The sequence below is a fragment of the Salvelinus alpinus genome, chromosome 8, assembly GCF_045679555.1.
Source record: "Salvelinus alpinus chromosome 8, SLU_Salpinus.1, whole genome shotgun sequence".
Taxonomy (NCBI): Eukaryota; Metazoa; Chordata; class Actinopteri; order Salmoniformes; family Salmonidae; genus Salvelinus; species Salvelinus alpinus.
The window spans coordinates 5,737,272-5,753,955 of NC_092093.1; the positions used below are offsets into that span (position 1 = coordinate 5,737,272).

At 44.1% G+C, this 16,684-nt stretch overlaps 1 protein-coding gene across 1 annotated transcript in view; it reads right to left on the reverse strand.

Moving 5' to 3' along the window:
• The window catches only part of LOC139582460 (low density lipoprotein receptor adapter protein 1), a 134,699-nt gene that overhangs the window by 23,065 nt on the left and 94,950 nt on the right, over positions 1-16,684 (reverse strand). The gene's annotated exons all lie outside the window — the stretch shown is intronic.

Genomic DNA, 16,684 nt, shown 5'->3' on the forward strand with positions numbered 1-16,684 from the left:
CACTAATTATCAAAATCCAGAAAAGAGCCGTTAAATTCTACAACCACCTAAAAGGAAGCGATTCCCAAACCTTCCATAACAAAGCCATCACCTACAGAGAGATGAACCTGGAGAAGAGTCCCCTAAGCAAGCTGGTCCTAGGGCTCTGTTCACAAACACAAACACACCCCACAGAGCCCCAGGACAACAGCACAATTAGACCCAACCAAATCATGAGAAAACAAAAAGATAATTACTTGACACATTGGAAAGAATTAACAAAAAAACAGAGCAAACTAGAATGCTATTTGGCCCTAAACAGAGAGTACACAGTGGCAGAATACCTGACCACTGTGACTGACCCAAACTTAAGGAAAGCTTTGACTATGTACAGACTCAGTGAGCATAGCCTTGCTATTGAGAAAGGCCGCCGTAGGCAGACATGGCTCTCAAGAGAAGACAGGCTATGTGCACACTGCCCACAAAATGAGGTGGAAACTGAGCTGCACTTCCTAACCTCCTGCCCAATGTATGACCATATTAGAGAGACATATTTCCCTCAGATTACACAGATCCACAAAGAATTCGAAAACAAATCCAATTTTGATAAACTCCCATATCTACTGGGTGAAATTCCACAGTGTGCCATCACAGCAGCAAGATTTGTGACCTGTTGCCACAAGAAAAGGGCAACCAGTGAAGAACAAACACCACTGTAAATACAACCCATATTTATGTTTATTTATTTTAACTTGTGTGCTTTAACCATTTGTACATTGTTACAACACTGCATATATATAATATGACATTTGTAATGTCTTTATTGTTTTGAAACTTCTGTATGTGTAATGTTTACTGTTCATTTTTATTGTTTATTTGACTTTTGTATATTACCTACCTCACTTGCTTTGGCAATGTTAACACATGTTTCCCATGCCAATAAAGCCCCTTGAATTGAATTGAATTGAATTGAATTGACAGAGAGAGGAAGACAGAGAGAGAGAGAGAGAGAGAGAGAGAGAGAGAGAGAGAGAGAGAGAGAGTATGATGATGATAGTTTTATACCCATAACTCAACTCTGCGCTTCCCAACCTGTTGCATATGCATGAGCAGCAGGCCAATCACAGCAGGGCGTGAGGGGAAACCATGAATATTAATTAGGTTATATATATCACAGATGGGCCAAAGAGACTGCGTCCCAAACCCCTACGGACCTTAGTCAAAAGTAGTGCACTACATGTAAAGGAATAGGGTCCCATTTGGGATACAGACAGAACATTGAAGACAGAGCAGAGCAGAAACGAACTGAACACATCATGCTTTATGGTCTTAAAAAAAAAACTCTTTACAGAATCTTTAAGCAGTCTTGTCAAAGATGTAAAACCTCTGAACAGGCTTAGAAAGAGATTCATTAGCAGGGGCCACAAGTATTAACCTCTCAGAGGAAGGGCGCTGATCTAGGATCAGATTCTATCTGTCCATGTCATATTTTTTTAACAGTGATCTAAAAGACAAAACTGGTCCTATATCAGCACTCCTACTCAATCTACATACATCTATTAAACACAAATGTCACAAGCAAATGAGAACCGAGCGAGAACGTTCTGGAAATGTTTCTTGTTATCTACGGAACAATCACCCCAGTTTCAACAACAGCCAATGAAAGGAAAAGGAAACAGAGAGTATTGATGTTCAAAACATTATGACTATAACTACTGTTCCCTGAAGGAGGGAAACCAGGTACAACACACTATGTTCAAAACTAAACGTTATGACTATAACTACTGTTCCCTGAAGGAGGGAAACCAGGTACAACACACTATGTTCAAAATGTAACGTTATGACTATAACTACTGTTCCCTGAAGGAGGGAAACCAGGTACAACACACTATGCTCAAAACCAAACATTATGACTATAACTACTGTTCCCTGAAGGAGGGAAACCAGGTACAACACACTATGTTCAAAAAGTAACATTATGACTATAACTACTGTTCCCTGAAGGAGGGAAACCAGGTACAACATACTATGTCCAAACCTAAACATTATGACTATAACTACTGTTCCCTGAAGGAGGGAAACCAGGTACAACACACTATGTTCAAAACTAAACATTGTGACTATAACTACTGTTCCCTGAAGGAGGGAAAAGCGGTACAACATACTATGGGGAGTTGAACTCTCGCAACTTTGTTTGAAGGATCTACAATCACGCCTGACAATGCCAATGAAATCCCCTCCTCACTGGAAGCCCGCATCAACAATAGCCCCACGGGAACAACTTTCATCACAGAAGCCATCATCTCAGTAAGCGTAGGCACTGTTGAAAAGGCACTGTATGTCCCACCCTGGACACCCTCCAATGGAGATAGAAAAATGCAATACGAGAGTGAGTAACGGAATGCTCTGCTACCGAAGTCAGACAGCTCTTTTTCTGGTTTCTTATGAAGTCCAGAGACTGAATACGGGACAGTAGGATGGATGTGTGAAACATCGCTTGCTCCCTCTCGACTCCGCCGCCGCCGCCAGCCAATCGGCTGTAATAGCTGGCGGCTCCTGAGAGTTGTAAGTCTAGAATGGGATGCAAAGTCCCGGACCTTTTTCGGAACCAGGAAATACCGTCTGTACCTACCAGCCATCCTGGATTTGACACAGGAACCACTCAGATTGTTCCTGGAAACAGGAGGATATTTCCTCCCTCAAAACGGGCACTGAGGCCTCTGGAACAAAACAAAATCGAATCTAATTTTACTCTTGTCACATGCGCCGAATACAACAGGTGTAGTAGACCTTACCGTGAAATGCTTACTTACAAGCTTATACAGCTCGTTGAAAGTGGTTTTAGCGCCAGCGTTGGTTTATGGTGGTAAATAGACAGCTATGAAAAAATATAGATGAAAACTCTTGGTAGATAGTGAGGTCTACAGCTTATCATGAGGTACTCTACCTCAGGCAAGCAATACCTCAAGACTACCTTAATATTAGACATTGCGCACCAGCTGTTATTGACAAATAGACACACACCCCGACTCCTCGTCTTACAAGACGTAGCTGTTCTGTCCTGCTGATAAACGTGTCGTCGTTCAGCCACGACTCGGTGAAACATAAGATATTACAGTTTTTAATGTTCCGTTGGTAGGATAGTCTCGAACGGAGCTCATCCAGTTTATTCTCCAGTGATTGCACGTTGGCCAATAGAACGGATGGTAGAGGCGGGTTACTAACTCGCCGACAAATTCTCACAAGGCACCGTGACCTCCGACCCCTGTATTTCCTTCATGTGAATGACGGGGATTTGGGCCTTGTCTGGGAGCAACATTATCTCCTTCCTGTCTGATTCATTAAAGAAAAAGATCTTCATCCAGTTGGAGCTGAGTTATCGCTGTTCTGATGTCCAGAAGCTCTTTTCGGTCATAAGAGACGGTAGCAGCAACATTATGCACAAAATAAGCTACAAACAATGCAAAACCACTTTACTAAATAAAAAGCATAATTATTCCCATACCATTACTGTAGAGAATCAGACAAATTATGCTACCCTCTGCCTATTGGCTACATAGCTTATTCAAGCTTGTCTCAATAATTTTTTTATATTTTTTTAAAAATGTAACCTTTATTTAACTAGGCAAGTCATTTAAGAACAAATTGTTATTTACAATGACGGCCAAACCCGGACGACGCTGGGACAATTGTGCGACGCCCTATGGGACTCCCAATCACGGCCGGATGTGATACAGCCTGGATTCTAACCAGGGACTGTAGTGACGCCTCTTGCACTGAGATGCGGGGCCTTAGACCACTGCGCCACTCAAAATACAACACTGCCCCTTTAAGACAAAAAAACTCTTTACCTGACTTGCTTTTCAAAGATGTCTAGAAATGTACACGTTTTGTTCTCTTGTAGGAAGCAATCACTCCCCTATCGCTGATTACAAATTATATATAACTGGGCTAATAACTCACTAACTAGCAAAGGAAATGAACAAATGTGAGCACGTGGCTATATGTAGCTTTCGCTTTGATCTCAAAACAAGTGCAAACAAGCGCATCTGCTCATGCTGTAAAAACAGTCCAATTGAAAGTGAAGGGCATAGATCCATATATGGCAACGGTCTATTTGCATATAGGCTTACTGCAGCTCTGATTGGTTACGGCACACCGGTCTGTGTAGAGTATGGAGTTGAGTCATGCCTGTCAATGCAATAGAATCCTACTCTGATGCATTCTGCCTACAACAAAATCTCATAGTTAATTATGCATACTAAGTCTTACATGGTTTGTTTCGGTATGTTGCATTGAAAGTGGCTAATATTGGCGTTTGATTCCATCACAATTCCCACAGTGAAGGGAAACGTTGATAGTGTTAACAAGCAAGGAAAACTCTAGAAAGTTCAATCTCGTGCTTCTCTGCCCGAGTTGATATTTAGGGAACATTGGTCATAGGTACCGGTGACAAAGCGCCTTGTAACCTAGCTGGGAATGGGACAGACGGAACCCTTCTGTGGTAACAGACAGGGGCGATTCATAATCTAATCTAATCCCCGTGGAATGAAAAGCGTTGAGCTGGAGAAAGACAGCTCATTTCGAGGTTCATATGAACCACAGAGACTGTGTGTTGGATAATAGCATGGTCATGTCCAACCCTGCTCGTTCCCTCGACTCCGATACTAACCACCAATAGCCTACAGGGCCCATAACCTGTATCACTGGACACTCCATATGGAGTAGTAAGATACAGGCAGGATTCAGCATTGAAACCCAATAATGAGCCACCTATGGAGGAGGGCTGCCCCCTTGTGGACAGAGAGCGAATCGTCCAACTTGTTACCCCCAGATTGATATACCCCTTGAACCCTGTGAACATTGTATAAACTGCCTTAATTTTGCTGGACCACAGGAAGAGTAGCTGCTGCTTTGGCAGCAACTAATGGGGATCCATAATAAATACAAATACAAACACAAACACCATGGAACGTGGGGTTTCAGATGGGCATTAAACATGGACAAGCTTCCAACACACATTGTGCTTCTGTGAGACTGTATAGCCTGCATGAAGCACGTCCCCCTCATGGGCAGAGAGGGCTCCCGGGCAATGGCTGACGTAGTACCCTGTTATCCCTAACAAAACGTGTCATCACAGCAATGTCAGTCCAACCTGCGAAAGGCAGCAATAAGGAACACATCGTCTAGTCTGCCGGAAATTCACAAGAAGAAGAAGTGGAGTGACTCACCTGCTCAGGTGGGGGGGGGGGTTACTTTACTCATTGGAGGAGCACGCAAGTCCTGCTCTCTCTACTCCTTCCAACTCCAGGAATTGAAAATAGGAATGGGGTCGCCATATCGCCGGGGGGGGAACGCTAATAAGCTACATTCACAGGAAGTTATGCATGCTAGCCGACATTAGCCAGGAGGCTCTTTAGTCTAAGCTAGGCTAGCTATCCTCTTTGACCACAGCACGGTCTGTTTAGAATAACCAAGTTACTTAACGCTACGTATACTAAACAAGAGAGCTACCCAAGCAACTCCACCGTTGGGAGGCAGGAATAGCTAGTAGTAGTTGCTCGCCTCGGCGAGTTAGCTAACCTGGCTAGCATGCTATGCAGTGCTTGTTAGCTAACCTGGCTAGCACGCTATGCAGTGCTTGTTAGCTAGCCTGGTCCCGAAAGTCTATGTTGGATCGGACCACCCGAGGTGGGATCGGAAACCTTCTGGGAAGAGAGGCAAGCGGTGCTTGACCAAGACAGACACAGGTGGTGGGGGGATACCCACAGAACCTGGTTGCCCTCTTTCTTAGAGTAGCCTCCCGTAACTGATGATAGAGTGCACAGGAGCCGGGAGACATTTGACTCGACCAACGACCCTAACTCAGACTCAGCCGAGGTATGGGCAGCCGGGAGAGAAATTCACTATCGGAAACACAAAGCTCCCTAAAGAATGCTACACGATTGTAAAGAGAACCGGCGCCACGGACTAGTAGGAGAACAGTGCCAGTCGTCCCCTAGTCTCACAGAAAACTGATTGGAGAAAGGCAGCCTGAACCGAGCCGAGACGTACAAGACAACCAACGTGAGTATCTTTGAATCCATTGAGGCATGGTCGCGAACCCGGCTTGTTAGCCTTCGTCGTTTAGTTTGTGTTAGCTACTTACTGCTATAGCCAGGCCAACCAATTAGAGGAATAACTAATTGTTTGTGAATAGAAAACTTAAGAAAACCAAACAAACTTCAGCACACAACGGCCAGGGGGTTGCCTGACTGAAAGGGAAAACTATTGAACACATTCCCGATCCTGGAAAAACAAAATAGACGACATTCCCAATTCTTGAAAGACAATCGATCCTGTAATAACACTATAGACCACAATACCAATCCTGGAAAAACATGATGGACCACCTTCCCGATCCTGGAAAAAGAAAATAGACCATATTACCGATCCTGGAAAAACACTATAGACCAATCCAACTCTTACTTGACCAGTTCCGGAGCCAGATCTAAATCAGTCCCTGATTAGAGGGGAATCACCCACCTGGTGTCCCAGGTCTAAATCAGTCCCTGATTAGAGGGGAATCACCCACCTGGTGTCCCAGGTCTAAATCAGGCCCTGATTAGAAGGGGGGGGGGGGGATTACAAGAAGTTACAGAACTGGCTTCGAGGTCCAGAGTTAAATTTGATGGGTATAGACCATATTAACGATCCTGTAATAACACTATAGACCACTGATCTATACCAGATCAATCTTTCAACAACCAATAACTATTGTAGCAAGTTAAGGCCATGGTGAGTGGTTGGTTTTAAAGGTGCGAATGTGTGTGTGTGTGTGTGTGTGTGTGTGTGTGTGTGTGTGTGTGTGTGTGTGTGTGTGTGTGTGTGTGTGTGTGTGTGTGTGTGTGTGTGTGTGTGTGTGTGTGTGTGTGTGTGTGTGTGTGTGTGTGTGTGTGTGTCTGTGTCTGTGTCTGTGTGTGTCTGTCTTAACTGCCTATCTAAAAGCAATCTAAACAAAGCTCACTAAAACATTCTGTTGGATGACAGCTCACAGCTTGCCAGTGATCCCTAATATATACAGAATGTGTCCTAAATGGCATCCTCTTCCCTACATAGTGCACTACTTTTTTAACCAGAGCCCTATGGGCACTATATAGGTAATAGGATCACATTTAGGATGCTGTCACAGTGAATGCATTAGCTCTGTCATCTTTAAGTGGGCTCAAGGAAGCTACAGGAGATGGTATTGATTTAAACAGTCATCCCAAATGGCACCATATTTCCCTATTATAGCGCACTACCCGCACTATATGGGGAATAGGGTGCCATTCGAGATGCATTCTTAAGCTTCTGCCTTTAAGCTGAATGTTGGAGGTTACACACGCACACAAATACACACACACACACACACACAGGCTACGGATATAAAATAGCTATGTATATTAAGTGAACATCTGAGGCAGAGCAGTGTACAGTGTTTAACCCCATCTCTCCGTAGTCTTCCGGCTTATTATAAACCCTTTAGTCAAAGCTGTGTGCAGGTTAGACAAACCAGACCAGAACCATTTAAATTAGCATTCATTTTCAATCCAAACTGGTAAACTGGAACAAAGGCAAAACAATATTATTGTTGTGGTCTGATAGTGTGTTTGAATTCATATTCAGTTGCCATAAAGGTCAGTTGATGGTACTCTGATGCTTCAGAGGCTCTAGCTAGTTAGCTCTGTTCTGTTCTAGCAAGTTAGCTCTGTTCTGTTCTAGCTAGTTAGCTCTGTTCTGTTCTAGCTAGTTAGCTCTGTTCTGTTCTAGCTAGTTAGCTCTGTTCTGTTCTAGTTAGTTAGCTCTGTTCTGTTCTAGCAAGTTAGCTCTGTTCTGTTCTAGCTAGTTAGCTCTGTTCTGTTCTAGTTACTTAGCTCTGTTCTGTTCTAGCTAGTTAGCTCTGTTCTGTTCTAGCAAGTTAGCTCTGTTCTGTTCTAGCTAGTTAGCTCTGTTCTGTTCTAGCTAGTTAGCTCTGTTCTGTTCTGGTTAGTTAGCTCTGTTCTGTTCTAGCTAGTTAACTCTGTTCTGTTCCAGCAAGTTAGCTCTGTTCTGTTCTAGCTAGTTAGCTCTGTTCTGCTCTAGCTAGTTAGCTCTGTTCTGCTCTAGCTAGTTAGCTCTGTTCTGTTCTGTTCTTGCTAGTTAACTCTGTTCTGTTCCAGCAAGTTAGCTCTGTTCTGTTCTAGCTAGTTAGCTCTGTTCTGCTCTAGCTAGTTAGCTCTGTTCTCTTCTGTTCTAGCTAGTTAGCTCTGTTCTCTTCTGTTCTAGCTAGTTAGCTCTGTTCTCTTCTGTTCTAGCTAGTTAGCTCTGTTCTGTTCTGTTCTAGCTAGTTAGCTCTGTTCTCTTCTGTTCTAGCTACTTAGCTATGTTCTGTTCTAGCTAGTTAGCTCTGTTCGGTTCTGCTCTAGCTAGTTAGTTAGTTCTGTTCTAGCTAGAGAGATAGCTCTGTTCTAGCTAGTTAGCTAGCTCTGTTCTAGCTAGTTAGCTATGTTCTGTTCTGTTCTAGCTAGTCAGCTCTGTTCTGTTCCGTTCTAGCTAGTTAGCTCTGTTTTGTTCTAGTTAGTTAGCTCTGTTTTGTTCTAGTTAGTTAGCTCTGTTTTGTTCTAGTTAGTTAGCTCTGTTCTGTTCTAGCTAATTAGCTCTGTTCTGAAACAGATAGTTATCTCTGTTCTGTTCTAGCTAGTTAGCTCTGTTCTGTTCTAGCTAGGTAGTTAGCTCTGTTCTAGCTAGTTAGCTCTGTTCTGTTCTACTCTAGCAAGTTAGCTCTGTTCTAGCTAGTTAGCTCTGTTCTGTTCTACTCTAGCAAGTTAGCTCTGTTCTAGCTAGTTAGCTCTGTTCAGTTCAGTTCTGTTTCAGCTAGTTAGTTCTGTTCCGTTCTGTTCCAGCTAGTTAGCTCTGTTCAGTTATGTTCCAGCTAGTTAGCTCTGTTCTGTTCCAGCTAGTTAGCTCTGTTCTGTTCCAGCTAGTTAGCTCTGTTCTGTTCCAGCTAGTTAGCTCTGTTGTGTTCTAGCTAGTTAGCTCTGTTCTGTTCTAGCTAGTTAGCGCTGTTCTGTTCTGTTCTACTTTGGTCTGTTCTCCTCTAGCTAGTTTTCTGTTCTACTCTGTTCTGTTCTACTCTACTCTGTTCTGCTCTACTCTGTTCTGCTCTACTCTGTTCTGCTCTACTCTGTTCTGCTCTACTCTGTTCTGCTCTACTATGTTCTGCTCTACTCTGTTCTGCTCTACTCTGTTCTGCTCTACTCTGTTCTGCTCTGTTCTAGCCAGCTTGCTCTGTTCTGCACATGAATGTAATTGAAAATCCCAATTAGTGTCTACTGTGGAGGAATCTTTCTCCAACACCCTTTATACTGAGACACACACACACACACACACACACACACACACGCACTTAGATTTGACAGGGTCTGCGATGTCCGTGTGAACGTGTATCACAAGAATAGAGCCAAGGAAGCATTTCACACACCAGATTGTTCAGAAGTGTTAGGGTGTGTGTGTGTGTGTGTGTGTGTGTGTGTGTGTGTGTGTGTGTGTGTGTGTGTGTGTGTGTGTGTGTGTGTGTGTGTGTGTGTGTGTGTGTACTATAATGGATATTAGAGTTGAACCAATTGCCCTAACTGTAGGCCATACAAAAGATCAACAGAGAAACTACAGGACTAATTTGGACATTATTCGACATCATTTGATAGACACTTTTTATTATTTATTTTTTTACACGCAAATAAGTTAATTTGTTTACGGTTCTATTTTGTTATATTATAAAGAGTAATAATAAAACCAAGTTTTTGTTCAACCCTGAACAAAAAATAATGAATTAGCTTGTTTTGTGGTGTATACCTTTGTGGTTGCTCAAACCACTTCAAAACAATAGATGTATAGTTATAAAAAGGATTCAGCAATGCTTTTAACTCGCACATCAAAGTACCTGTTTCCAATGATGTGTTTGGTTTCTAATCTATTAAACTTCACAGAGAGACAGAGAGAGAGAGAGAGAGAGAGAGAGAGAGAGAGAGAGAGAGAGAGAGAGAGAGAGAGAGAGAGGGAGAGGGAGGAGAGAGAGAGAGAGAGAGAGAGAGAGAGAGAGAGGAAGATTGAGAGCAGCAGAGAGAGAGAGAGAGAGGGAGAGATGAGGATATTGAATTATCTTGGGACTGATGGGAGATGGTGTGGTATGGATCTGTGTTTGGACACAAGACTCCTTGTGCGTGCGTGTCTCCACTTCAAAAAGGACCCGACCTAACGAGCTAATAACCAAGTCATTAAATCCTCTATCAAACAACAAGCATGTAATAACCTTCGCTCAGATCTCGCTCAGATGGGTAAATGTTGCTGGATGTATCTCTGACGCGCACCGTGACCCAAATAGCAATACCCAAGACACCCAACTATATCACAGAATAACCCTCTGTGCAGTATCGGTTCGGTTTATTGTTTAGGGCCTGAATGTGGAACGCGAGGAGCGCGAGGAGAAGTTGGAAGCAATGGCCTTAATACATGTATGCTGCTGAAACAAGTTGGGATATAATCAAGAAGTGATTTTACTTGAGTTACTAGCTAGGCCTATAACACGTTTCACATATGAAGAGGGTGTGTGTTTAGAGTCCTGAATGTGGTCGGATATTCAAGTTTCACTGCGGGTGAGCCGCAAAAATATTTAACATTCTTTCAATCCGTTGGTCGGAGACCGGAACTGTCCCTTATTTGTGTGGTTCTAAAACCTTCTGATTTGTCCAATACGTCATGTCAGCCAAGTTTACTTTCCCTGGATAGCCTAGCTCATGAGAAAACGTCTAACTGAGGCCTAACCGGAGAAATAAAAAATAAAGAGAATAGCTATTACACCATCGTGGAAACAGGTGCTGCACGAGTTAAATCCCCGTGTTTTTGGAAGGACAACAACGTTGTAGATGGATACACAGCCTGCACAAAGTGCAAAGCTGGTAGGTCTATTTGTTTTCGATAATTTGGGTTAATTAACAGTTAATTATTAGCCTACATTAATTCAGGCTTTCGTTCATTAGATCCTATACGCATGCATATTTCTTTTTTTTGCAGTCGATTCTGTGAATGGTTTATTTTACGTTTTAAATGAGGCCTAAACTATTTGATTATCAAAACAACATGGCATTTTAAAATGTTACGTTGTGAATGTTGTCAAATCATAGGATTTATAGTAAGAAGGCAAATTTTTTGAAGGCTATTTTTCTCAAAGCGATTTGAGTGACGCGTTGCGCACTGTGAAAAAAAATACAAATATATTGAATAGATAATAAAGGGTAATAGTAGCAATGGCCTAATATTACATCAGAATAGAAATGATTGTCAAACATTGACAGACACTCTGTAGACCTATAGGCAATAGAAGAAGATAAGGTACATATACATGAGTCTAGATCACATGAATCTGAATAGAATAATGTAATACAATATAATCCAGGTCAACTGGAAAGGAGATTGTTTTAATGAAGCAACAATGTGAAATAATCTGAATATTTTTGTTGTTGTTGTGGCCACCCATTGGAGTGAATACACTTTAGAGCGCTGATCGAGGTGGAGAAAACACACACACACACACACACACACACACACACACACACACACACACACACACACACACACACACACACACACACACACACACACACACACACACACACACACACACACACACACACACACACACAGGTCTGCATGTATTATGGCATCTCTGTTTGTCATCCCCTGATGCCTTCTCTCTCTCTGTCTCTCATGCCCTGATGCCTTCTCTCTCTCTCTCTCTGTGTGCGAGACTGCCTTCAAAGGACCACATGAAATTACCACTTTGGACGGGCAAGATTGCGCTATAAATTATTTACAAATTCGAATGTATGAAGTTGCTTACTTTGAAGATATTATGATTGGGCCTGAATAGGATTTGGCGATTTGATAGGCTAAATTCAGTGCCATTTTCCCAAAGTCAGCCTCCTCCCACACACCAAGTCATTTACCTCAGCTTCAGAAGCATCTGCATTCACCACATGTTATCCTTAGTTATATTCTCCAGATTTGTATCGAGGGAATTGTTGATATGTTGTCAAACATTTATTCTAGAAAACATTTTCTTCTTAAAAATGTGTAAAAAATGCATTTTAGCATTCAAAGATGAAAAACGTGTTAATGCACTAGGCATATCCTGAAGTGTCTTAACAAAATTAAAATCAACCTTTTAAGACTGACTTCATTCAGTGTTCAGAGAAATGGATTTCCAGTATGTGCAAATATGCGCATATTTCATGAGGTAGTTCCTAATTTGCATATTTTAATTCGATATTTCAGAAAAAGTGTAATTCAAAACAGGGATATTTGTGTCGATATTCAACTGGTAAAGGGCAAAAAATACCCTATTGGGGTGTGGTGCCTAGACTTAAAAGCTCATTATGGTGGCAATTTTGGATTCACAGTGACGTAAAATTACACAAGATAGTCTAAATGGGCATAGATATAACACAACTCTGAAAATTGCCTTCTATCGTACATTGTTTTACATTTATAAGTGCATAAACCTGAATTCAATGGTATTATAGCTGCCATATTGGATTTTGGCTGCCATATTGGATTTTGGCTGCCATATTGGATTTTGGCTGCCATATTGGATTTTGGCTGCCATATTGGATTTGAGGCTAAATCCAGTGTGGCCCAAAAGCTTCATTGCTAGAGTAGCAGATAGAAAATCAAAATCCACTGAGAAAACCCTGACGTGACAAAATGTCAGTTTTTCGGTCTCTGGGCCACTGGTTGAATCAACGCTGTTTCATTTCAACCCCAACTATCTACAGTGTGTGATGACGTTCAATCAACATGGAAAGATTATTGGATTTGCAAAACTGTCATCACCGTAAGGGTATTTAGTATTTTAGTTCCACCCAACTTGTGTGTATGTACTGACATGTATGTGTGTAATTGATAGATGCACACAGACACAAACTACATGTTAATGTTTTTAAATGTACAGTACCAGTCAAAATTCTGGACACACTTCCTAATTTTTCTTTATTTTGTATATTTTCTACATTGTATAATAATAGTGAAGACACAAAACTATGAAATAACACATATGGAATCATGTAGTAACCAAAAAAGTGTTAAACAAATCAAAATATATTTTATATTTGAGATTCTTCAAAGTAGCCACCCTTTGTCTTGACAGCTTTGCACACTTGTTTAACACTTTTTTGGCTACTACATGATTCCATATGTGTAATTTCATAGTTTTGATGTCTTCATTATTATTCTACAATGTAGAAAATAGTAAAAATAAAGAAAAACCCTTGAATAAGTAGTTGTGTCAAAACTTTTTGTCACACCCTGATCTGTTTCACCTGTCTTTGTGCTTGTCTCCAGGTGTCTCCCATCTTCCCCATTATCCCCTGTGTATTTATACCTGTGTTCTCTGTTTGTCTGTTGCCAGTTTGTTTTGTTTGTCAAGCCTACCAGCGGGTTTCCCCTTGCTCCTGTCTTTTTCCCGGGTTTTGACCATTCTGCCTACCCCGACCCTGCCTGCCGTTCTATACCTTTTCACACCAGCCTGGATTACTGACCTCTGCCTGCCCTTGACCTGTCGTTTTGCCTCCTGTTCTAGTAATAAACTTGTGTTACTTCAACACTGTCTGCTTCTGGGTCTTCTCCTGAAATGTGATACTTTTGACTGGTCCTGTATGTAAATTGTAAAGTATTTTGTCTGTAATGTCATTTTTGGTTACGTGTCGGACCCCAGTAAGACTAGCCATCGGCGTCGGCTAATGGGGATCCTAAAAAATCTAATCAAAAATGCCTTTTTCCAAGTTTACAGTATTCTCTTGATGGGAACAAAGTTTGGTATGTAAACATTCACCGATACGCATCGGTTAAAATGTGGTCAGAAAATAGACATTAAGAATCGCCAGTTCACCATTTTTTTGTTGATCAAATTACTTTATTTCTACCTGAAAATAACTCATCTTTTGTGACCACTGTGTCCTCTCCTTCAGTGTTGAACTTAGCATGTAGCCTAATTATGTAGCCAGTCATTGATCTACAAGTCATTCTGAATGCCGAACAAACCCCTGACAATATCAGTAGCCTCGTCTAACTGCACACGTGCGTAACTTCATGCACTGACCAATGAGAGGTAGACCTATTCCTGATCTGGAACAACTGCATGTCACCTTCAGCATTCAAATGTTTGTAAAATGGCTTGAACAATATTATGCTTTATTAGTTGAATGACAACCAATGTCATTATCTGGATTATAAATAAAAAAATCAAATGTGCTTTTGAACATTTTGTTTTATCAGAATAAAAGTAAGCAAAGCTACAACCGGAGACAGAACTCTCCTCTAGGTGGCTACATGCTGATTGGGGCTCACGCTACATTTTATTTACATTGTTCAGGTTCACCATGAAATCAAATGTTTGTAAAATGGCTTGAACAATATTAAGCTTTAATAGGTGAGTGACAACCACTATAATTATTTTTTTAATCCAATGTGCTGTTACATGTTACTGGCCCAACGCTCTAACCACCTGCCGCCCCAAACTAAATAATTGGAGGATGCGGGTAATTGATGATGAGTTAATTAGTTGTAACGTGTGTTAGTTCTAGGGCAAAAAACTCAAGTGTGTGTTCCTCCTTCCTCGCCAAAGACCAGGAGTGGAAAACACTCGAATTAGATCATTGAAAGGCAACAATACATTAAAAAAAATCCTGTGTTGATTTGATATCAATATTCTACTGATTTAAATTCAACCTTGATTTCTGCTCCAACTTTAGATCTGATCATTAATATCTGAGACGGGAAGTTTTTTGTCTTTTAGCTTTATAGCCTGAACTGACAAAAAATAACATCAATAATCAATAACAGGATTGACTGATAGGATAGAATAGAATAGGATAGAATAGGAGAATACCAACCAAGATGTATATAGTTAAAGCTGAGGATGTTTCCTTTCACCCCCCTTTCCTCACCCTTCTCCCATCCTCTCCTCCCCCTCCTCCCCCCCTCTCCTCACCCTCCTCCCACCCCCCCTCTCTCCTCACCCTCCTCCCATCCCCCTCTCTCCTCTCCCCCCTCTCCTCACCCTCCTCCCATCCCCCCTCTCCTCACCCTCCTCCCATCCCCCTCTCTCCTCACCCTCCTCCCATCCCCCCTCTCTCCTCACCCTCCTTCCCTCACCCTCTTCCCATCCCCCCTCTCTCCTCTCCCCCCTCTCCTCACCCTCCTCCTATCCCCCCTCTCCTCACCCTCCTCCCATCCCCCCCTCTCTTCACCCTCCTCCCATCCCCCTCTCCTCACCCTCCTCCCATCCCCCCTCTCTCCTCACCCTCCTTCCCTCACCCTCTTCCCATCCCCCCTCTCCTCTCCCCCCTCTCCTCACCCTCCTCCTATCCCCCCTCTCCTCACCCTTCTCCCATCCCCTCCTCCCCTCACCCTCCTCCCATCCCCCATCCCCCCTCTCTCCTCACCCTCCTTCCCTCACCCTCTTCCCATCCCCCCTCTCTCCTCCCCCTCCTCCCCCCCTCCTCCCATCCCCTCCTCTCCTCACCCTCCTCCCACCCCCCCTCTCTCCTCACCCTCCTCCCATCCCCCCTCTCTCCTCTCCCCCTCTCCTCACCCTCCTCCTATCCCCCCTCTCCTCACCCTCCTCCCATCCCCCCTCTCCTCACCCTCCTCCCATCCCCCTCTCTCCTCACCCTCCTCCCCTCACCCTCCTCCCATCCCCCCTCTCTCCTCACCCTCCTTCCCTCACCCTCTTCCCATCCCCCCTCTCTCCTCTCCCCCCTCTCCTCACCCTCCTCCTATCCCCCCTCTCCTCACCCTCCTCCCATCCCCCCCTCTCTTCACCCTCCTCCCATCCCCCTCTCCTCACCCTCCTCCCATCCCCCCTCTCTCCTCACCCTCCTTCCCTCACCCTCTTCCCATCCCCCCTCTCCTCTCCCCCCTCTCCTCACCCTCCTCCTATCCCCCCTCTCCTCACCCTTCTCCCATCCCCTCCTCCCCTCACCCTCCTCCCATCCCCCATCCCCCCTCTCTCCTCACCCTCCTTCCCTCACCCTCTTCCCATCCCCCCTCTCTCCTCACCCTCCTTCCCTCACCCTCCTCCTGTCCCCCCTCTCTCCTCACCCTCCTCCTGTCCCCCCTCTCTCATCACCCTCCTTCCCTCACCCTCCTCCTGTCCCCCCTCTCTCCTCACCCTCCTTCCCTCACCCTCCTCCTGTCCCCCCTCTCTCCTCACCCTCCTTCCCTCACCCTCCTCCTGTCCCCCCTCTCTCCTCACCCTCCTCCCATCCCCCCTCTCTCCTCACTCACCCTCCTTCCCTCACCCTCCTCCCGTCCCCCCTCTCTCCTCACCCCCTCCCATCCCCCCTCTCCTCACCCTCCTCCTGTCCCCCCTCTCTCCTCACCCTCCTCCCCTCACCCTCCTCCCGTCCCCCCTCTCTCCTCACCCTCCTCCCATCCCCCCCTCTCCTCACCCTCCTCCCATCCCCCCTCTCTCCTCACCCTCCTCCCCTCACCCTCCTCCCATAACCCCCTCTCCTCACCCTCCTCCCATCCCCCTCTCTCCTCACCCTCCTCCCCTCACCCTCCTCCCATCCCCCCTCTCTCCTCACCCTCCTTCCCTCACCCTCCTCCCATCCCCCCTCTCTCCTCACCCTCCTCCTGTCCCCCCCTC